This window comes from Mobula birostris, chromosome 3 (genome assembly GCF_030028105.1).
Source record: "Mobula birostris isolate sMobBir1 chromosome 3, sMobBir1.hap1, whole genome shotgun sequence".
Classification (NCBI taxonomy): Eukaryota; Metazoa; Chordata; class Chondrichthyes; order Myliobatiformes; family Myliobatidae; genus Mobula; species Mobula birostris.
Window position 1 is genome coordinate 173,986,465 of NC_092372.1, and position 24,359 is coordinate 174,010,823.

General features: G+C 41.3%; 1 long non-coding RNA gene across 1 annotated transcript in view; it reads left to right on the top strand.

The window, feature by feature from the left end:
* Positions 1-24,359, top strand: part of LOC140194757 (uncharacterized) — a 96,416-nt gene that overhangs the window by 10,894 nt on the left and 61,163 nt on the right. Inside the window, exon 2 of the long non-coding RNA XR_011885288.1 lies at positions 5,839-5,913. This is a non-coding gene — a long non-coding RNA (uncharacterized lncRNA). The remainder of the gene's footprint in view (positions 1-5,838; positions 5,914-24,359) is intronic.

The following is a 24,359-nucleotide window of genomic DNA, read 5'->3' on the forward strand; positions in this document are numbered from 1 at the left end:
GCTTGAAAAGGTGCAGATTTTAAAATTGTTTTCCTGTGTGGGGATTTCTAGAATTAAGAAGCAGAGTTTCAGGATAAATGTTGTCCACTTGAGTTGTACGTAAGGACAAATTTCCTCTCCCATAGAATCATGAATCTTTGTAACTCCCTACCCCAGAAAGGTTCCTCAGCTGTATTCAAAACAGAGGTAGACAGATTTTTAGATTATGTGGGAGTCTAGTGTTTTGGACTAGAGACAGGAAGGTGCTGATGTCAAGATCAGATTAGCCATGATATTAAATAGCACAGCAGGCTTGAAGGATTTTTAAAAAAAATCCCATTTTGCCCTAAATTATGTTCTTAAAAGTCAAGAGTGAAGTTTTCATTACTCACTCAGTCAATATGTAGTTCATCTTTGTGAACTGTTGATGTTGGTGTTGGGCAGGATGTAAGCTGAGAGGAGAGAATGATTCTAAGTAAAGCTCAGCCTCACACCCAGTGGTGTTTTTAATCATGTAATCATTTTAATCCTTTCAAGATATTCTATGCCTAATTAATACTTATAGGCAGTTAAACAATAATTTTCCCTACCATATATTTATTATGTAAAAAATAAACTATTCAATAAATGATCTGAACATTTAACATGGCCACACATTTCAAACACTTAATGCAAAAACAATAACTGAATAAAATACTGCCTGGGTGTACTTTCAATAAGTAGGTAAATAGTCCACTTATTCTGCATTTGAGTGTAAAGAAAATGTGTTTCATGATGTGATCTCAGACTTTATTCCCCAAAATACTCATGATCTCGGCCTGAAACGTCGACTGTACCTCTTCCTAGAGATGCTGCCTGGCCTGCTGCGTTCACCAGCAAATTTGATGTGTGTTGCTTGAATTTCCAGCATCTGCAGAATTCCTGTTGTTTGCGTTTTTAAAATATGACCCAAAATTACTTTTCTGATGGACTTTCAACTTGCCATTATTGAGGGCTGTCATGACTTTCATAGAATGCTTTGAATTTTAAACATTATTAGTTGCTGTTCTTCCAATTTCACTTAGCAACCAATAGTGTTTTCGGTTGTATTTAGGGATGACTTGTTGAATTCTTTTGACAATTTACGGAATCTTACAACTGTACTATGAGTGGCTGTTTTTGGTGATATTAATAGATAAACACTTAGGGGTTTTAATTAGACATTATTTCATCTATTATTAAATATATATTTCAAAATATGTGGCCACTGGGATATCATTTTAGATATTAACAACGTCTATTGGTAACAGCAATAAATCATATTAACAAAGTTAGTTTAATGTAGCAAACTTCCCAAGATACTTCAAGCTGTGCATGCTAAACAAAATTGGACGTTAAGCAATATAAAGGGATGTATCTTCTGATAGATGACCAGACGTTATTTCCATAACTGCTGCCACTGAAAGGCTTTCCTTTTCCAAAGATGAGCAAATGGGGATTACGTATTCTGATTGGCTTCCCATTAATGCCACAGGGCCTCTGTTATGAAGCTAAGGCATCATCCTCTGCTTTGACACAAAGGCATCAGGTCCTTATGTTGGCTATCAGCAATCCAGACTGCAACAGCTAATTTGACACATGTGGTTATTATGTTTTGTAACTCCAAAATATAAAACTAATTGAATGGAGATGATGGGAGCCCAGGAGAACATGTCTTAGTTTTATTTTTACTTTTAGCGAGACGTTCATTTATGACATATGCCTTCACATACTTTACATATGACCTGTATTGAATTCTGTAAAGAACAAAGAATGTTTAATCAAACAATATATTTACAATATTACTCAAGTATTACTGAAATATTAAATACACAACAGTTGGTTACAGGAATGATGGGAGGTGTATCCATGCCATATGAAGATTTAAATGAGCAGATTGATTGTTGAATTACCATAAGACCATAAGATACAGAAGCAGATTTGACCCATTGAGTCTGCTCTGCCGTTTCATCATGGCTGATCCATTTTTCCTCTCAGCACCAACCTCCTGCATTCTCTCCGTATCCTTTCTTGCCCTGACCAATGAAGAATCTATCAATGTCTGCCTTAAATATACATAAAAACTTGCCCTCCACAGCTGCCTGTGCAAAGAATTACACAGGTTCACCATTCTCTGAGTAAAGGGATTGCTCCTCATCTCCATTCTAAAAGGACACCCCTCTATTCTGAGGACTCTCTCACCACAGAAAATATTCTCTCCACATCCACCATTGGATAGGTTTCAAGTAGGTCACCCCTCTTTCTTCTCAATCCTAGTGAAAGCAGGCCTAATGCCATCAAATGCTCTTCGTAAGTCAAGCTGCTCAATCCTGGAAGCACTTTCATGAACTTCCTTTGAGCCCTCTCCAGTGTCAGCACATCTTTTCTAAGATAAAGGGCCCAAAACTTCTCATGATAATCCACGAGGCCTCACCATTGCTTTATAAACTCTTAAACATTACATCCTTGCTTTTATATTCTGGTCCTTTTGAAATGAATGCTAACATTTCATTTCCCTTCCTCACCACAGACCCAAACTGCAAATTAACCTTTAGGGGATTCTGCATGAGGACTCCCAAATTCCTATGCACCTCAGGTTTTTGTGTTTTCTCCCATTTAGAAAATAGTCAGATCTTTTATTTATCCTACCAAAGTGCATGACCAATGTTTCCCGACAGTGTATTCCATTTGCCACTTCTTTGCCCATTCCCCTAATCTGTCTTCTGTTCTTTCTCTACTTCCTCAAAACTACCTGCCCGTCAACAAATCTTTGTATCATCTGCAAAATTTGCAACAAAGCCATCAACTCCTTCATCCAAGTCAGTCACACATAATGTAGAAAGAATTGGTCCCAACACAGACCCCTGCGGAACACCACTAGTCACTGGCAGCCAACCAGAAAAGGCTCCCTTTATTCCTACTCTTGCTTCCTGTCAATCAGCCACTGCTTTATCTATGCTAGTATCTTTTCTGTAATACCATAAGCTCTTAACTTGTTAAGTAGTGTCATGTGTGGCACCTTGTCAAAGGCCTTTTGAAAATCCAAATACACAACATCAATTGATTTGTCTATCCTGCTTCTTATTTCTTCGAAGAATTCTAACAGATTTGTCAGGCAAGATTTTCTCTTGAGGAAGCCATGCTGACTATGGCCTATTTTATCATGTGCCTCCAAGTACACCAAAACAACATCCTTAACAATCGACTCCAATACCTTCCCAACATTTGAGCTCAGACTAACTGGCCTATAATTTCCTTCTGCTTCTCTCCCTTCTTGAAGACTGGAGTGACATTTACAATTTGCCAGTCATCCAGAACCATGCCAGAATCAATTGATTCTAGAAAGATCATTACTAAAGCCTCCACAATCTCTTCAGCCAGCTCTTTCAGAACCCAAGGGTGCACACTATCTGATACAGGTGACTTATTTACCTTCAGACCTTTCAGTTTTCCAAGAGCCTTCTCTCTAGTAATGGCAACTTCACATACTGCTGACTCTTTACACTCTGGAACTTCCACCATACTGCTAGATTCTTCTGCAGTGAAGACTGATACAAAATACTCATTTAGTTCATCAGCCATTTCCTTGTTCACATTACTACCTCTCCAGCATCTTGTTCCAGTGGTCCAATATCCACTCTTGTCTCCCTTTTACACTTTATGTATTTGAAGAAACATTTTGTTATCCTCTTTAATATTATTGGATAGCTTACTTTAGTACGTATTCCACCTTTTCCTTCTTAATGATTTTTTTAGTTGTCTTCTGTTGGTTTTTAAAAGCTTCCCAATCCTCCACCTCACTAATTATTGCTCTATTTTATGCCTTCTCTTTGGCTTTTATGTTGGCTTTGACTTCTCTTGTTAGCCACGATTGTGTCATCTTGCCTTTAGAATACTACTTCTTCTTTGAGATGTATATATCCTGTGCTGCTCTGCTGATATCCCTGCCAGTTTTCTTTTCCAATCAATTTTGGCCAGGTCCTCTCTCATGTCTCTGTAATTCCCGTTACTCCACTGTAACACTAATACACCTGACTTTAGCTTTACTTCTCAAATTTCAGGATAAATTCAATCATATTATGATCACTTACTCCTAAGGTTCTTTTACCTTAAGCTCTCTAATCAATTCCAGATCATTGCACAACATCCAATCTGGAATAGCTGATCCCCTAGTGGGCTCAACAACAAGGTGCTCTAAAAAGTCATCCGTAGGCATTCTAGAAATTTCCACTCTTCAAATCCCACACAACCTGATTTTCCCAATATACCTGTATATTGAAATCCCCCATGACTATTATAACATTGCCCTTTTTGCATGCATTTCTATCTCCCATTGTAATTTGTAGACCACATCCTTACTCCTGTTTGGGGGGGGGTGGTTCTGTATAGAACTCTCATCAGCATCTTTTTACTCTTGCAGTCCCTTAACTCAACCCACAACAATTCAACACCTTCTGACCCTATGTTGACTCTTTCTAATAATTTGCTTTCATTGTTTACCAACAGAGCCACACCACCTCTTCCGCCTTTCTGCCTGTCCTTTCGATACACTGTGTATTCTTCAATATTAAGCTCCCAGCCAGAATCTTCTTACAACCATGATTCAGTGATGCCTCCAACATCATACATGCCAATCTGAGCTACAAGTTCATCTACCTTCTTCTGTAAAGTGCGTGCATTCAAACATAACACCTTCTGTCCTGTATTACCTCACCTTCAGCATTATCACTCTAGTTCCCATCCCTCTGCCAAATTAGATTAAACCCACCTGATCAACTCCAGCTAACCTGCCCACAAAGAGTTTGAATCCCCTTTTGTACAAGTTGTATCCTCCCCTGGAGAGATCCCAATGATCCATAAATTTCTCTGCACCTGTTCCTCAGCCACGTATTCACTTGCCAAGTCATTCTATTCTTATTCACACTGACATATGGCACAGGCAGAAATCCAGAGATTACTACCCTAGAGGTTCTGTTTTTCATCTTTATACCTAGCTCTATCAAATCACTCTTCAGGACCTCCTCACTTTGTCTACCTATGTCATTGGTGCAAAAATGCATGAAGACCTGGCTGCTCACCCTCACCCTTGACAGTGCCATGGACCCGATCCAAGACATCTCTGATCCTGGCACCAGGGAGGCAATATACCATCTGGGTGTCTCTACCGTGCCACAGAATCTCATCTCTGTCCCTCTGTCTGTGGAACCTCTTATCAACACTGCAGTCCTCTTCACCTCTCTGCTCTTTTGAGCCACAGCACCAGATTCAGTGCTGGAGACCTGGAGAGGGTGGCTCACTCCTGTTAGGTCATCCTCCTCAATTGTATCTAAAGTTGTTTATCTATTATTGAGGGGAACGGCCATGGGTGTAATCTGTACTGGATGTGCATTTTCCCTCCTTCTGACAGTCACCCAGTTACCTGTCTCCTGCAATCTAGGGGCAACTACCTCCCTGTAGCTCCTGCCTATCACCTCCTCATTCTCCCTTATGATTCATAGGTCAGCTGAAGTTCCAGTTCCTTACGTTATCTCAGGAGCTGCAACTCAGTGCTTCTGGTGCAGATCTGTTTATCCAGGAGACTGGAGGTTTTTCCAGTCTTTGAACATCCCACACACTGTACAAAACACTGCCTTGGAACCATCCTCACTACACTACAATGCCTTAACAGACAAAAGATGAACAAATAAGAACAGAAAGAGAGAAACTTACCAGATACTTTAACTCACCCAAGCCTGATGAGCCAAAGCCGCTCTAAAACTGACACACTCAAAAGAATGACTACCTTGTTTGCACTTTAGTGATTTTTATTGGCCCTTTCTAATGAATCCCTCTCATTGACAGGTTGCCGCCCAACTCAGAGAAACTGCCGCGAAACTCTGTCTTTTAAATCCCGATTGAAAGGGACTTGATTGAAAGGTAACTCTTTTTAATGTGCTCCCTCATGTTGATTACCCAACTCTTTACATGCTTTGTTTTATAATTTGAGTGATGTCTGCATTTTGGCACCTGGAATTTTTGGCTATTTCAGTTATAATCTTATACTCAGTGTTCCAAGATGCCTTTATCTCATTGTTCCATGTCCTAGAGGAGCAAGTAAATGCTTTAGCCCAAGGGGTTTACAAGGTCTGACAACTGGAAGGTTTATAACCCTGGATTGAGAACTAAGGGAAAACAACATCTTAGCATATACTGCAGTAGAAGCATCTTTTACTAGTTGAACAACTGTTTTATTTCCCTCACGATAATTATTCTTTGTATGCTAAGCATTCCCATTAATTCGCATTTACTTTGATACCTTTACCATCTTCTCCGGCCAGCTCCAACATTTGTTGCAGCTCTTCTGCCTTTGATCCTAGCAGAGACCTTTCTAATATTTTTTTCTCTCTCTCTTAACTTGATTCTATATATTTTGAACCATGTTTTACCTCCAATTTTCCCATTTTTGATTGTAGATCATTGGCTTGAAACATTCACCTTATTCTTACTACAGATGTCTGGCTTGCTGAGAACTTAAATCATTTTCTGTTTTACTTTCTATCAGTTCAGCATTGTAATACAGTTTGTGTGCTCTGCTTCCATTCTTTCATTACAGCATGAACATTTAAAAACACACTTAGCAGTGTCCAGACTTAACCAATAATGAAGTACAGAATAATAATATACACAATAGTAAAGTACAGAAAAATAAAACAGAGACTATTGTGCTATGATGTGTGCTCTCCTGCTGCATAGAGATGAACTGTTGCCTATGCTTATTGCATTTGGTAGGAAAGATTTTCTGTAATGATCCTTGTGACAGTGGAGCTGAATGAGTCTGTTTGATAAGGTGCTTCACTGCTTATTCAGTAGGACACAGAGAGGATGTGCCATATTGTCCATCATGTATAACAGTTTGTTTAGTGACCTCCTCTCCAACATTAACTCAAGAGAGTCCAGGTTGTAGCCAAGGATGGATCCAGCCTTTTTGATGAGTTTATTTAGTCCTTTTGCATCACCAGCACCAAAGCTACTCCCCCAACATAAAGCCGCAAAGAAGACTGCACTTGCACAACAGACTAGTAAGAGATCTCCACCATCCTGCTGCACACATTGAAGGATCTCAGCTTCCTTAGAAAATAGATTCTGCTCATCCCCTTCTCATAAACAGCCTTGGTGTTGGTTTTCCCCTTTCAGTTAACACTTTCAGAATAATATTTTGTTTTTGTCTGGTGTATCATATTCTGATAATTAAACACTAAAAATATCTTTTCACTCTTCCTTATATTCTGTTGCTGTGTTTAACTGTTTGAATGACTTTGATGATGGAAGAATATTTTCCAGACTTTCGACTAAACGCCACTTTAAAAAAACTTCGCAGTTCATTTTGTTGTTAGAACCCAGAGCATCAAACACAGAACACATAACATTACGGCACAGTACAGATCCTTTGGCCCATGATATTGTGCCAACTTTTGAACCTGCTCTAAGCTCAATTTAACCCTTCTCTCCTACATAGCTCTCCATTTTTTTAAATCATCCATATGTCTTGAATCAACAAATAACTAAGTGCCACAATTAAAGATAAAACTTGTTAAAACCTGCCTGGGACAACCATAAGTATAATGATAAAATAATTTTTTTTACCATTAAAATACTTCCAATTTATGTTTATGAGGCTGGAGAGATGTTTCATAGTTACAAACATTGCAAACCTCATCACTACAAATAAAATGCTTTTTCTCAATATTACCATGTATACCAGATGTGGATATTTATTCACGGATTACCATTACTGCTGGGTTTGATTTCTGAAACTCCCAACCCAACAGCACTGTGGGAGTAGCTTTACCAGAATGATAGTGGTTCAAGATGTAGATTACCATTACCTTTTCAAGAGCAATTAGGTATGAGCTACAAATGCTGGCCTTGACAGTAGTGCCCAGATTCTGAAATTTAATTTTAAGAGAAAGCTAATGTTTTCAGAAGAGTTTGATGCATTTGAAAAGTAGATTCATTGGCAAAAATGCATATTAGTTCTATATTTCTCACAGATTTATTCAAATGTTTCTTTCAGCTGTAAGTATCACCCAAAAGTAGTTATTTTAAAGATTTCCTGTAAAGAGTAGTAATTTGCTATAGCATACTGAACCACTTCAAAAATAAGTCATGATGTATAAACACCATCTTGAACAGACTTACAGGCTGTGTTGTCCCTGTCAAGCAGCAGTGGAATATCAAATCAAACAGACTGGCTTGCCTTTTGTGACCCTTTTACAGGCACCATTACCACTTAGAGAATGCCTGTTAGAACATTCTCAAAGCAACTAGTGCTGAGCAGTTGTCAGCTTCAACATTACCTGTATTCAAAAGAACTTTTAAAAAGATGGAACAGATAAATTGGAAATCACTCCTTAAACTGTAACAAGGGAGAACACAGGCCGAAATTAGTAAAAGACAATAAAACAAAGATGTGCAGATATTGAAATTCTGAAGTAAAAACAGAAAGTGAAAAAATGTCATAGAACTGTTTCTCTCTTCACGGACACTACCAAATGTTCTGGAACTTCTATTTTCTAATTTAATATGGTAAATTGTAGATATCTTCACAAATGAATTATCGATACATGAAACTTCTGGACAGTATGGAAGCAAAGACTGGGTTCATTAAGTTAACTTTAATCACCAGAAAGATGATAAACCTGATTTTAATTCGTTGATATGGAAGTAGAACACCATGGGCTCAGATACTAAACATTCAAAGACTTTGACTTGGAGGAAATGCTTTGTACCAATTATCCATTGAACTATCAATGATAAATACCTACTGAACTGCACACAGTGAGGATACCTATTTCCTTCTGTGGTTCATACATGAAAATACCAAACAAATTTCTTTCCCTCTTTTAAAAAATTGCTGTCTGAGAAACTCTATCTGCAAATAATTATCTATAAACGATGAGATGAAATGAAAACTGATTAGAAATACTCAAAAATCAGGCAGTGTTTGTGGAGAGAGAAACAGAATTAATGTCAGTGACATGTGAGATGAAATGTTTACTGAACTATTCATCCCAAAAAATACAGCAGGTACAGCCTCAGAATAAAGGATTGACCCCTTAGAACAGAGATGAGAAGAATTTTTTCTAGCCAGAGGGTGGTGAATCTGTGGAATTCTTTTCCACATACGGCTGTGCAGGCCAGGTCATTGAGTATATTTAAAGCAGGTGTTGATAAGTTCTTGATAAGTCAGGGCATCAAAGGTTATGGGGAGAAGGCAGGAGAATGGGGTTCGGAGGGATAATAGATCAGCCATGATGGAATGGCGGAGCAGACTTGGTCGAATGGTCTAATTCTGCTCCTATGACTTATGATCTTATTTTCTGATCCTATGTCACCTCCTTCAGTGGATTCGATGTCATTTATACCGATGGAGCCATCCCAACCCCTCTGCCTCCCTGCCTACCATTTCAATACAATGCATAACATTGGATGTTAAGCTCCGAACTTTGATCTTCTTTCAGCCAGAACGTCATACCTGCCAATCTCTAACTGCGCTACAAGATCATCTTCCTTATTCTGTATACTGCATGCTTTCAAATCCTATATAACACTTTCACTCCTCTTTCATCACCTTTTTTGATTTTGCCCCCATGTTACACTTCAACTCATCTCACTGACTGCACTTTTGCTCTATAATCTGCCTTTCCTTCTTCACAGTCTTATTACACACTACATCTAATTATGTACCAACTGCCCCATCCTCAGCCCAATAACTCTGGTTCCCATCCCCCCTGCCAAATTAGTTTGAACCCTCCCCAACAGCTCTACCAAACCTGCCTGCAAGGATATTGGTGCCCCTCAGGTTCAGGTGTAACCCGTCCCTTTAGTACAGGTCATCTGTTCTCCGAAAGAGATCCCAATGATCCAGAAATCTGAAACCCTGCCCCCTGCACCAGTTCCTCAGCCACACATTCACCTGCAAAATCATCATTATTCTGACTCTCACTGGCACGTGGCACAGGCAGCAATCCAGAGATTACTATTCTTGAGGTCCTTCTTTTCAGCCTTCTACCCAACTCCCTGTATTCTCTCTTCAGGGCCTCATCCCATTTCCTACCTATGTCATTAGCACCAATATGTACCAAGATTTCTGCTGTTCACCCTCTCCCAATCAAATTGGTCAAATAGGATCTGCCCTTTACAAAGCCTTGTTCACTGTCTGATTTGTCTGTAACTTTCCAAGTAGTCATTCATCCCCTCCCTCAGAACTTTTTTTCCCAGTACCTTCCCTAATGCTGTTGTTGCACCAACAGATCTATAGTAATCAGGCTTTATTCTGCTGCCTTTCTTATGAAGGGGGAACACATCTGTTGTGCTCCAGTTATCTGGTACCTTACCTGTGAACAGTGAAGATTTAATAATCTCAGCCAGAGCCAGCGCAACCTGTTTGGTTGCCTTTGGGAGCACCATGGATAAATTCCATTTATTCTAGGAATCTACAGCATATTCACTTTAAGCCTGCTAAGCTATCAATTACCTCTAATATCTCTTTATTTATGGAGACCTGTAGTAGACCTTTACCTGCCCTTTCCCTGAATTGTACGAAGACCATTTCCTTTGCAAACACCAATGAATTACTGTAGGGCCTCACCTGTATCTTCAATCTCCACATGCAGATTGTCCATGATTGGACCCCATTCTCATGCCCTTAACATACTTGTAAAATGCCTTTGGATGTTTTCTGTCTGCCAGCAGTTTCGCATGACTCCTCTTTGCCTTCCTGATTAGTTTTTAAGTGTCTCCCTACACATTTTATTCTCTTTACAAGCCTCCCCTGACATTAGTTTCCTATATGCTTCCTCTGTTTGCTTTATCCAACCCTCAATAGCCCTTGACATCCAAGGTTCCCTGTTTTTGTTACCCCGGCTTCCACTGTAATTAGTTAGTCCTAACTCTAGCACTTTCCATTATGCAGATAAACCATAACACCCTAAGACACAGGAGTAGAATTAAGCCATTCAGCTCCTCGAGTCTCTTCCACCCATTCCATCATGTCTGATTTCTTTTCCCTCTCAACCTCATGCTCCTGCTTTTCCTCCGTAGTGTTTGACATCCTGAATAATCAAGAACATATCAATCACTGCTTTAAATATACCCAGTGACTTGGCCCCCACAGCTGTCCGTGACAATGAATTCTACAGATTCACCTTCTGTATAACCATTTTAAGATAAACAAGAGTTCTGATCACATCTCCAAGATATTCCCCTATTGACACTCCAACTGACCAGCTCATTTCTCCAGAAGATCTAGTAATGTTCCTTCCATCACTGGCCTAACTATGTACTTCATCAAAAACCTCTCCTGTACACAGCTCAAAAATTTTGCCTCCTCTGAGCCTTTAACACTAAGGTAATCTCAGTTAATACTCGGGAACCTCAGTTAATACCTGAGGCTCCGGAGGGTTCCTGTGCTGTGGCAGACATCCTGCTTTGTCCCTGTGCCGAAGACGCTGTGCCCCAGAGGCCTCAATGACTACAGACCAGTGGCATTGACCTCCCACATCATGAAGACCCTGGAGAGACTTGTTCTGGAGCTGCTCCGGCCTACAGTCAGGCCACACTTAGACCCCCTCCAGTTCGCTTACCAGCCCCGACTAGGAGTTGAGGATGCTATCGTCTACCTGCTGAACCGTGTCTACGCCCACCTGGACAAGCCAGCGAGCACTGTGAGGGTCATGTTTTTTTACTTCTCCAGTGCGTTCAACACCATCTGCTGGGGAGAAGCTGACAGCGATGCAGGTGGATGCTTTCCTTGTGTCATGGATTCTTGATTACCTGACTGGCAGACCACAGTACGTGTGCTTGCAACACTGTGTGTCCGACAGAGTGATCAGCAGCACTGGGGCTCCACAGGGGACTGTCTTGTCTCCCTTTCTCTTCACCATTTACACTTCGGACTTCAACTACTGCACAGAGTCTTGTCATCTTCAGAAGTTTTCTGATGACTCTGCCATAGTTGGATACATCAGCAAGGGATATGAGGCTGAGTACAGGGCTACGGTAGGAAACTTTGTCACAGGGTGTGAGCAGAATTATCTGCAGTTTAATGTGAAAAAGACTAAGGAGCTGGTGGTAGACCTGAGGAGAGCTAAGGTACCGGTGACCCCTGTTTCCATCCAGGGGGTCAGCGTGGACGTGGTGGAGGACTACAAATACCTGGGAATACGAATTGACAATAAACTGGACTGGTCAAAGAACACTGAGGCTGTCTACAAGAAGGGTCAGAGCCGTCTCTATTTCCTGAGGCGACTGAGGTCCTTTAGCTTCTGCCGGACGATGCTGAGGATGTTCTACGAGTCTGTGGTGGCCAGTGCTATCATGTTTGCTGTTGTGTTCTGGGGCAGCAGGCTGAGGGTAGCAGACACCAACAGGATCAACAAACTCATTCGTAAGGCCAGTGATGTTGTGGGGATGGAACTGGACTCTCTGACGGTGGTGTCTGAAAAGAGGATGCTGTCCAAGTTGCATGCCATCTTGGACAATGTCTCCCATCCACTACATAATGTACTGGTTGGGCACAGGAGTACATTCAGCCAGAGACTCATTCCACCGAGATGCAACACAGAGCATCATAGGAAGTCATTCCTGCCTGTGGCCAACAAACTTTACAACTCCTCCCTTGGAGGGTCAGACACCCTGAGCCAATAGGCTGGTCCTGGACTTATTTCCTGGCATAATTTGCATATTACTATTTAACTATTTATGGTTCTATTAATATTTAATTATTTATGGTGCAACTATAATGAAAACCAATTTCCCCCGGGATCAATAAAGTATGACTATGACTATGACTATGACTATGGAAGTTGAAATAACCTTTTTTTTTATTACATTTCTCTGCTGTTTACCTGCCAATCTGTTCCTTGGTCTCTTTTTGACAGTTGGGAAGTCTGTAATACACCCTAGTAGAGATAACACCTTTTTTGTTTTTAATCTTTTCCCTTCCCTCCACATTTGAGGAGCCTTTTGTGGATATCCTCAGTCAATACTGAAGTAATGCAACTTTTGACAAATAGTGCAACACCTATTCCCCTTTTAATGGTTTCTCTGTCCAGACTGAAAATTCTACACCCTGGGATACTGAGTTGCTGGTTGCTGCCTGTCCCTCAAACCTGTCTCAGTGATGGCGACAGTTTCATAGACCTCTCTGCTAATTACATTTTTTGATTTTTGGTATTTATACTGTTTCACAATCATTAGAAGTTTGCATTTCAGGGATGCCTATCTATGGAGGGGACCAATCCAACTCACAAACCAAGCTACAGAAAAATTTAGACAATGCCAGTTCCCCAGCTTAAACAGCACAAGGTTCCTTACCAATACACGTGAACAATAGCAACGTGGATTTTTCCATATGTTGCATTTTCTGAAATAACATTTCTGTGACATTAAGATGAGCAAGTGGTTAATTATCAGATTTGTACTATATCCTCAGATTTATAAGCCTGCCAACAGCTTAAGACAATGTTATTTTATCTCAATATGAAAGCTTGTTTCTTCTAGAGAGGGTTCAGGCATTTCACAATCTTACACAAGACTATATGGCAACATATAGGCCAGCCAGCAACTTTTATGTGTGTTGCTTGAATTTCCAGCATCTGCAGAATTCCTCGTGATGGCAACATATAATTGTCTATGTTAGTATTTTTCCCATTCTCACATCTGAGAGATAGCCAAGTTAATAGAAAAACAACAATACCCCCAGAAAAATAGCATTATCATTCAGGAAAACAAACTTGGTTGATATTTAGCTTTATTTCTGAGCCTCCAAAAAAAATGTTGTAACGTTAAAGAAGCTGCGAGGGTAAAAAGATCCTGATGGGAGTTACATACAGGCCTTCAAACAATAGCCAGCATGTAGGGTAAAAATTCCACAGGAGGTAGAAAAGACATGTTAAAAGAGCAATGTTCTGATAATCATGGGGGATTTCAATATGCAGGTAGATCTTGAAAATCAGATTGGTGCTGGATTTCAAGGGAGGAAATTCTTAGAATGCCTACAAGATTGTTTGATAGAACAGTTTATGGTTGAGCCCACTAGGGAACAGGCAAATCTGGACAGAGTGTCATGTAATGAATCAGATTTGATTAGGGAGCTTAAGGTCAAGAGTGGAATAAAGGGAGCTTTCTCTGGTAGTAAATATGAAAAAATCTGCAGATGCTGGAAATCCAAAGCAACACACACAAAAATGCTGTAGGAACTCAGCAGGCTAGGCAGCATCTATGGAAAAGAGTAAACAGTAGATGTTTTGGTCTGAGATCTCTCATTAGGACCGGAAAAAAAAATTAGAGGAGAAGTCAGTAAGAAGGTGGGGGGAGGGGAGGAAGAAGTACAAGGTGGTAGGTGATAGGTGAAACTGGGAGAGGTGGAGGGGGTGAAGTAAAGAGCTGGGGTTGATTGGTAAGAGGTAAAGGGCTGAAGAATGGGTAATCTGATAGGAGAGGGTAGAAGAACGTGGAAGAAAGGGAAGGGAAGGAGCATGTGGTAGGTGATGGACAGGTAAGGAGATAAGGTGAGAGAGGGAAACAGGAATGGGGAATGGTGAGAGAGAATGGAGGGGGCAATTGCAGGAAGTTTGAGAAATTGATGTTCATGCCATCGGGTTGGAGGCCAACCAGATGGAATATAAGGTGTTGCTCCTCGAACCTGAGTGTGGCCTCATCGCGGCAGTAGAGGAGGCCATGGACTGACATGTTGGGAAGTGTGGCCACTGGGAGATCCTGCTTTTTGTGGTGGATGGTGTAGAGGTGCTCAACAAAGTGGTCTCCCAATCTGTGTCAGGTCTCACTAATATACAGGAGGCCACCCTGGGAGCACCAGATACAGTAGATGCCCCCCAATAGACTCACAGGGGAAGTGTTGTCTCAGCTGGAAGGACTGTTTGGGGCCCTGAATGGTAGTAAGGGAGGAGGTGTGGAACTTGTGCTTGCAAGGTTAAGTGCTAGGAGGGAGATTAGTGGGGAGGGATGAGTGGACATGGAATCATGTAGGGAACGATCCCTGCAGAAAGCGGAGAGTAGGGAGGAGAAAAGATGTGTTTGGTGGCAGGATCCCATTGGGTATGGTGGGAGTTATGGAGAATTATGTGCTGGACATGGAATGCTAGTGGGGTGGTAGGTGATAGGCCTTTTCTAGTTGGCTGCTGGTTTCAAGTGGCGTTCCATAGGAGCTAGTTTTGGGACTGCATATTTTCACGTTATACTGTTTGTCAATGACTTGGATGATGGAACTAATGGTTTTGTGGCCAAGTTTGCTGACGATATGAAGATGGTTGGAGGGGCAGGTTATGTTGAGATAGCATGGAGTCTGCTAAAGAACTCAGACAGATTAGAAGAATGGGCAAGGAAGTGGTAGATAGAATATAGTCTCGGGAAGTGTATGGTTATGCACTTTGGTAGAAGGAATAAAGGCATAGCTCATTTTCTAAATGGGGGAAAATTCAGAAATCAAAGGTGCAAAGGCTTTTGGGAGTCCTCATGCTGGATTTCCTAAAGGTTAACTTGCAGATTGAGTCAGTGGTAATGAAATCAAGTGCAATGTCTGCACTCATTTCAAGAGGACTAGAATGTGAAGGCATTGGTCAGACCATATTTGGAATGTTATGAGATGTTTCGGCCCCTAATCTAAGAAAGGAAGTGCTCGCATTGGAGAGAGTCCAGAGGAGGTTCCTGAGAATGATTCCTGAAGTAAAATGCTTAACATATGAGGAGTGTTTGATGGCTCTGGGCCTGTACTCACTGGTGTTTAGAAGAATGAGGTGGGATCTCATTGAATCTTATCGAATAGTGAAAGGCCTAGATAGAGTGGATGTGCAGAGCAGTGATCCCCAACCTCCGGGCTGCGGACCAATACATTGTCGTGAAGAAAGCAGTGGTAGCTGGAACGCACTCAGCACATCTTTAAGAAAAAAGCTGAAATAAACAAGCTAATTTAATTATGTGCCAGGTGGAGTTGGGGAGTCTAGGACCAGAGGGCACAACCTCAGAATAGAGGCACCATGTTGGTATGGTGGAGTAGGCTCTGATATCCGAATAACCCAATTCATCTCCTATGTCTTGTGGTCTTATGATTGAATTCTTTGAAGAGGTAATTGTGTATTGATGAGGACAGAGTTGGATTTGTGATTTAAATGGACTTTCATAACGTATTCAAGCAACACACACAAAATGCCGGAGGAGCTCAGCAGACCAGGCAGCATCTATGGAAAAGAGTAAATGGTTGGCATTTCAGGCCGAGACCCCTCATCAGGACCTGACGAAAGCTCTTGGCCCAGCACATCGACTGTACTCTTTTCTATAGATGTGGACTGTCCTGCTGAGCTCCTTCAGCATTTTCTGTGTGTTGCTTGGATTTCCAGCATCTGCAGATTTTCTCTTGTTTTTAATAACTTATTTGTCATGGTCCCGCATGGGAGACTAGTTCAAAAGGTTAGGGCCCATGGGATCTGCAGCACATTGACAAACCGATTTGGAACTTGATTTGGCAGTAAGCAACAGAGGGTGATGGTAGAGGGTTGTTTGTTTGATGAATTCCTGGGACTAGTAGTGTCCAATAAAGATCAGTGCTGGGACACTTGCTGTTTGTTATACATATAAGTAACTTGGATATGGGTGTGAGAGACAAGATCAATATCTTCATGGACGGAACTAAGTTGTTGATAGTGTGCAACTTAGTCTTGGGTTGCTGAGCAATATCAGCATTTTGATGAATTGTGCTGACAAATGGTAGATGGAGTTTAATCTGGCTCTTGTGAGTTGATGTACTTTGAGAGCACTAATGAGGTTTGGACATATATCGTGAATTGTGGGAACCTGGGGTGTATTGAGAAACAAAGAGAGATCTCAGTGCAAATCCATAGCTCCTCAATGGTAGCAACACAGGTAGATAACAGGATACATGTCTTTATTAGGTGATGCATTGAATAAAGGAAGTAGGGAGGTTATGCTTCAACTTTATAAACCCTTGGTCAGACCTCAGCTAGAGTACTGCATGCATTTCTGGTCATCAAGAAATAGCAAGGATGTGAGAGTGCTGAAGGTGGTTCCCCTCTGCTATTTCAGACTTTATTTGCTTTCTGCTATTCCTCTCCTTCCTTCAGTGACACTCAGTCTTTCCTGATCTCCATTCTATCCGTTTGCTCCTTCCCCATCTTTCTCAGAAGCACAAACTCCTTTTATCTCCAGTAGTTAGAACATAGAACATAGAAAACCTACAGCACAATACAGGTCATTCGGCCCACAAAGCTGTGCCGAACATGTCCCTAGTTCTTGCAAAAGGTCATCAACATGACACATAACTCTGCTTCTCTCTTCACCGACACGCTTGGAGTATTCCTAGTATTTTCTATTTTTATTTTAGATTTCCAGCATCTGCAGTATATTTTTACCTTACACTTTAGGACAAGGCCCTTTTATCTCTCAAATCCAAAAGGTGATAGTTTGGTAATAAGAGAAACAGATCCAAAACTGGCTTTCCTATTAAAACATTATTTACCTTGCTTTGTTTATAAAGTGAGAGAGCTCAGTAGCAGAAAACAAACCTATATGAAGCACAAAGCAGGAAGAAAGGGAATGATTCTCTGAATTTAGTGATTCCACCACTGTACGTGTATCCACTTCCACTTCCTTTTGTACAATTCAAGTCAGCTTAATGCCAGTCAAACTAAGAATGGTCAAAGTAAAAACAAGGCTTTCAAATCCTTGAATTTTGACCTTATTCGCACAAAATGCTGAAAGAATTAAGGAAGTCAGGCAACATCTATGGAGGGGAATAAACAGTTGACATTTTATGCTGTTTATAGCCCTGTTTATTCCCCTCCATAGACACTGTCCAACTTGGTAAATTGTTCGAGCGTTTTGCGTGCGTTGCTCAAGATTTCCAGCATCTGTAGAATCTCTTGTGTCTACAACCTTTCTCTGCCATTGTAGTTATATTTTTAAAGAGCTTTTTCCCCTCTGTTATCTGGAAGAATTATTCAAATATTTATTTCTCTAACATATGTGTTTCATGTTTGAAACTTAATGTATTCTGAAATTGGTTTGTATTAGCTTAAGATGAGGGAGAATCTTTCTATTAAAAGTATACTTCTGATATTGTACCCTGTTGAATCATTTTATTCATTAAATAACAAATAATTACACTAGATTGAATAGACAGCATAAGATTTGATTAAAATATATGTATAGAACTAATATTACTTCTGAATTTCTTCGATATGATTGCAACCTCTAGGTCTTCTCCATGCATTATTATGTTTATGATGGCTTTTCTTGCTGATAAAATACAATAGTTCATTGATTTTTTTAACCTCTTGAAACTTAAATTAAATATTGAACAGCACACACAAAATGCTGGAGGAACTCAGCAGACCAGGCAGCATCTATGGAAAAAAGTACAGTTTCAGCCCAAAACGTCGACTGCACTCTTTTCCACTGATGCTGCCTGGCCTGCTGAGTTCCTCCAGCTTTTTAGAAACATAGAAATATAGAAAATAGGTGCAGGAGTAGGCCATTCGGCCCTTCGAGCCTGCACCGCCATTCAGTACGATCATGGCTGATCATCCAACTCAGAACCCTGTACCTGCCTTCTCTCCATACCCCTGGTCCCTTTAGCCACAAGGACCATATCTAACTCCCTCTTAAATATAGCCAAGGAACTGGCCTCAACTGTCTCCTGTGGCAGAGAATTCCACAGACTCACCTCTCTTTGTGTGAAGAAGTTTTTCCTTATCTTGGTCCTAAAAGGCTTCCCCTTTATCCTCAGATTGTGACCCCTCGTTCTGGACTTCCCCAACATTGGGAACAATCTTCCTGCATCAAGCCTGTCCAATCCCTTTAGAATTTTATACGTTTCAATCAGATCCCCCCTCAATCTTCTAAATTCCAGAGAGTACAAGCCTAGTCGATCCAGTCTTTCATCATATGAAAGTTCTGCCATCCCAGGAATCAATCTGGTGAACCTTCTTTGTACTCCCTGTATGGCAAGAATGCCTTTCCTCAGATTAGGGGACCAAAACTGCACACAATACCAAAACTGCACACAATATTTTGTGTGTGTTGCTCAGATTTCCGGCATCTGCAGATTTCCTCTCATTTGTGAATATTGAACATGCTCACTATTGACACCCCACAACACATTAAACTGCTTTAATTGCAACAGGCAGCAGATGAAATGATGATCTGAGGGAGAAGATGGAGCTGACTGTGTATGAAGCACTACCATTACTAAAAGAAAGGCTGCTGGTTGTGGATAATAAACTGTCTCAGAATTCTTCAATCGTTCCTTTTCTAGGTGGAAGGAAATCTGTTAACACATTAGCAACACTGGTGAATAGGAAAGCCAAGCATGGATGCGATACAATAGAGTGCTTGTCTGCGGCTCAGATAAAAACGCTATGCAGATGCATTGCAGGAGAAAGAACGGGGCAGGAGTGATAGAGGAATTATAAAAGTTCCTGCGGGTTATGTTCAGAAGCAGGTTTTTTATCATTGGCATGTGTCGTGAAATTTGTTAACTTAGCAGCAGCAGTTCAATGGAATACATGAAATAGAAGAAAAATAAATAAGTAAGTAAATCGATGACAGTATATCAATATTGAACAGATAAAAAGTTGTGCAAAAACAAAAACAACATGTATTTAAAAAAGTGAGGTAGTGTTCAAGGGTTCAATGTCCATTTAGGAATCGGATGGCAGAGAGGAAGAAGCTGTTCCTGAATTGCTGAGTGTGTGCCTTCAGGCTCCTGTACCTCCTACCTGATGATAACAGTGAGAAAAGGGCATGCCCTGGGTGCTGGAGGTCCTTAATAATGGACGCTGCTTTCTGAGACACAGATCCTTGAAGATGTCCTGGGTACTTTGTAAGCTAGTACCCAAGATGCAGCCAACTAAATTTATGACCCTCTGTAGCTTGTTTTAGTTCTGTGCAGTAGCCCCCCCAATAACCAAACAATGATGCAGCCAATCAGAATGCTCTCCACAGTATATCTATAGAAGTTTTTGAGGGTATTTGTTGACATACCAAATTTCTTCAAACTCCTAATGAAGTATAGTCGCTGTCTTGCCTTTATAGTTGCATCAATATGATGGGACCAGGTTAGGTCCTCAGAGATTTTGATACCCAGAAACCTGAAGCTGTTCACTCTCTCCACTCCTGATCCCTCAGTGTAGGTTGGTATGTGTTCCTTCGTCTTACCCTTCCTGACGTCCACAAACAGCTCTGATGTTGAGTGCCAGGTTGTTGCTGTGACACCACTCCACTAGTTGGCATATCTCACTCCTGTACACTCTCTCATCACCACCTGAGATTCTACCAACAATGATTCTATCATCAGCAAATTTATTAATGGTATTTGAGCTATGCCTAGCTACACAGTCATGGGTATAGAGAGAGTAGAGCAGTGGGCTCAGCACACACCCTGAGCTGCACCCGTGTTGATCCTCAGTAAGGAGGAGATATTATCACCAATCTGCACAGATTGTGGTCTTCCAGTGAGGAAGTTGAGGATCTAATTGCAGGGAGAGGTACAGGGGCCCAGAGTCTGTAACTTCTCATTCGGGATTGTGGGAATGACGGTGTTAAATGCTGGGCTACAGTTGATGAACAGCATCCTGACATAGGTGTTTGTATTTTCTTTTTTTTTTAACAGCACAGTACAGGCCCTTCGGCCCACAATGTAGTGCCGACCCTCAAACCCTGCCTCCCATATAACCCCCCCACCTTAAATTCCTCCGTATACCTGTCTGGTAGTCTCTTAAACTTCACTAGTGTATCTGCCTCCACCACTGACTCAGGCAGTGCATTCCACGCACCAACCACTCTCTGAGTAAAAAACCTTCCTCTAATATCCCCCTTGAACTTCCCACCCCTTACATTAAAGCCATGTCCTCTTGTATTGAGCAGTGGTGCCCTGGGGAAGAGGCGCTGGCTATCCACTCTATCTATTCCTCTAATTATCTTGTACACCTCTATCATGTCTCCTCTCATTCTCCTTCTCTCCAAAGAGTAAAGCCCTAGCTCCCTTAATCTCTGATCATAATCCATACTCTCTAAACCAGGTAGCATCCTGGTAAATCCCCTCTGTACCCTTTCCAATGCTTCCACATCCTTCCTATAGTGAGGTGACCAGAACTGGACACAGTACTCCAAGTGTGGCCTAACCAGAGTTTTATAGAGCTGCATCATTACCTCACGACTCTTAAACTCTATCCCTCGACTTATGAAAGCTAACACCCCATAAGCTTAAACAACAGGAATTCAGCAGATGCTGGAAATTCAAGCAACACACATCAAAGTTGCTGGTGAACGCAGCAGGCCAGGCAGCATCTGTAGGAAGAGGTGCAGTCACCTCTTCCTACAGATGCTGCCTGGCCTGCTGCATTCACCAGCAACTTTGATGTGTGTTACCCCATAAGCTTTCTTAACTACCCTATCCACCTGTGAGGCAACTTTCAGGGATCTGTGGACATATACCCCGAGATCCGTCTGCTCCTCTACACTACCAAGTACCCTGCCATTTACTTTGTACTCTGCCTTGGAGTTTGTCCTTCCAAAGTGTACCACCTCACACTTCTCCGGGTTGAACTCCATCTGCCACTTCTCAGCCCACTTCTGCATCCTATCGATGTCTCTCTGCAATCTTTGATAATCCTCTACACTATCTACAGCACCACCAACCTTTGTGTCGTCTGCAAACTTGCCAACCTACCCTTCTACCCCCATATCCAGGTTGTTAATAAAAATCACGAAAAGTGGAGGTCCCAGAACAGATCCTTGTGGGACACCACTAGTCACAATCCTCCAATCTGAATGTACTCCCTCCACCACCACCCTCTGCCTTCTGCAGGCAAGCCAATTCTGAATCCACCTGGCCAAACTTCCCTGGATCCCATGCCTTCTAACTTTCTGAATAAGCCTACCGTGTGGAACCTTGTCAAATGCCTTACTAAAATCCATATAGATCATATCCACTGCACTACCCTCATCTATATGCCTGGTCACCTCCTCAAAGAACTCTATCAGGCTTGTTAGACACGATCTGCCCTTCACAAAGCCATGCTGACTGTCCCTGATCAGACCATGATTCTCTAAATGCCTATAGATCCTATCTCTAAGAATCTTTTCCAACAGCTTTCCCACCACAGACGTAAGGCTCACTGGTCTATAATTACCCGGACTATCCCTACTACCTTTTTTGAACAAGGGGACAACATTCGCCTCCCTCCAATCCTCCGGTACCATTCTCGTGGACAACGAGGACATAAAGATCCTAGCCACAGGCTCAGCAATCTCTTCTCTCACCTCGTGGAGCAGCCTTGGGAATATTCCGTCAGGTTCCGGGGACTTATCTGTCTTAATGTACTTTAACAACTTCAACACCTCCTCTCTCTTAATATCAACATGCTCCAGAACATCAACCTCACTCATATTGTCCTCAGCATCATCAAGTTCCCTCTCATTGGTGAATACTGAAGAGAAGTATTCATTGAGGACCTCGCTCACTTCCACAGCCTTCAGGCACATCTTCCCACCTTTATCTCTAATTGGTCCTACCTTCACTTCTGTCATCCTTTTTTTCTTCACATAATTGAAGAATGCCTTGGGGTCTTCCTTTACCCTACTTGCCAAGGCCTTCTCATGTCCCCTTCTTGCTCTTCTCAGCTCCTTCTTAAGCTCCTTTCTTGCTTCTCTATATTTCTCAATAGACCCATCTGATCCTTGCTTCCTAAACCTCCTGTATGCTGCCTTCATCCACCTGACTAGATTTTCCACCTCACTTGTCACCCATGGTTCCTTCACCCTACCATTCTTTATCTTCCTCACCGGGACAAATTTATCCCTTACATCCTGCAAGAGATCTCTAAACATCGACCACATGTCCGTAGTACATTTCCCTGCAAAAACATCATCCCAATTCACACCCGCAAGTTCTAGCCTTATAGCCTCATAATTTGCCTTTCCCCAATTAAAAATCTTTTAATCATGTCTAACAAAAATTTTCCTGTCCTCTCTCTAGGTGGTCTCAGACTGTGTGAAGACCCATAGAGATTGTGTCTACCATTGACCTATTGTGGCGATAGGCAAATTGCAATGGGTTCAGATCCTTGCTGAGGCAGGAGTTCAGCCTAGTCATAACCAACCTCTCAAAGCATTTCATCACTGTAGATGTGAGTGGCATTGGGTGATAGTCATTAAGGCAGCTCATATTATTCTTCTTAGGCACTGGTATAATTGTTGCTTGCAGATTGGAATTACCCACCTGGGGGAAAATCCAAAGGGATGTAGATAAGCAGAGAAAACTCAAATAAAAATGCTGAAACTGAAATACTGCATTAACAGATGTTGCACAAGAAGACACCAGGTACACTAACAGCTGACGAGAGGAAAAGGTTGGTTAATATTTTGGCCTCAGAACAGAAAGGGGTTCTGTTGATCTCTTGCTATGAATTTGGTCAGAGTTAGTGAAAACCCTGTCCAAATGGCTAAAACAGTCACTTTAACCACTCCTCCAGCAGTCATATTAGAAGATCATGGGAACCCCTATGGAAACTCTAGGCAAAGGCATGTATATGTGACCGCTGAATATTATTTTTTATTGTTAAAGTGGACTTGTGTATTCACCAGGTAATGCTAAAATAGCTGCCTGTGCCTTTACGAGGAAACAGTGACGTCATTATGCACGTGCGGAGTAGAAAGAAGGGTTACAATGTTCTAGAAAGACGAGCATCAAGTACTGGGAGCTGTACTTCTCCCCTGAGAAGTACTGGTCATATGGTGAGGAAAGGTGAATAATATTTGATTAAATCCATGTAAATTTGTTTATACTTGTTTGTAAATCTAGAATATCGGTAATTTGACATGTTTTACATGTGGATGCTTTAGATTTTCGTGAGTAAGGTACTGGCACTGGGTAGTGTGGTTGTGTAAAGGTCCTTATTGGCCTAGTAAGTTAGTTTTTCTAGTGATTGAACTACAAGGCAATATATTGTAAAAGTTTATTTTTGTCTTACTTTATTGTTTCATGACCAAGTGGGTTAATCTCTGTTCACATGGTGTGAGCAAGGAGAATTGATTTCAGGGTCTAGCCTATATGTGTTTGGAAGTTAAGCATGTGTGTGCCAAAGTGAGTATAATTTTTAGTTAAGTTGAGATGTACTTATTTATATTTTTGATGAAGTGTATATGGTACAGGGTTGGTGGGATTCTAATGTTGTTTGTATTGTTTTAGAATTGTCACTACTGTGTTGTTTCTGTATATTTTGTTTTATTTATTTTCATACTGCATACGTAACTAGTTGATACACAAATTTATGGACTGAAATTAA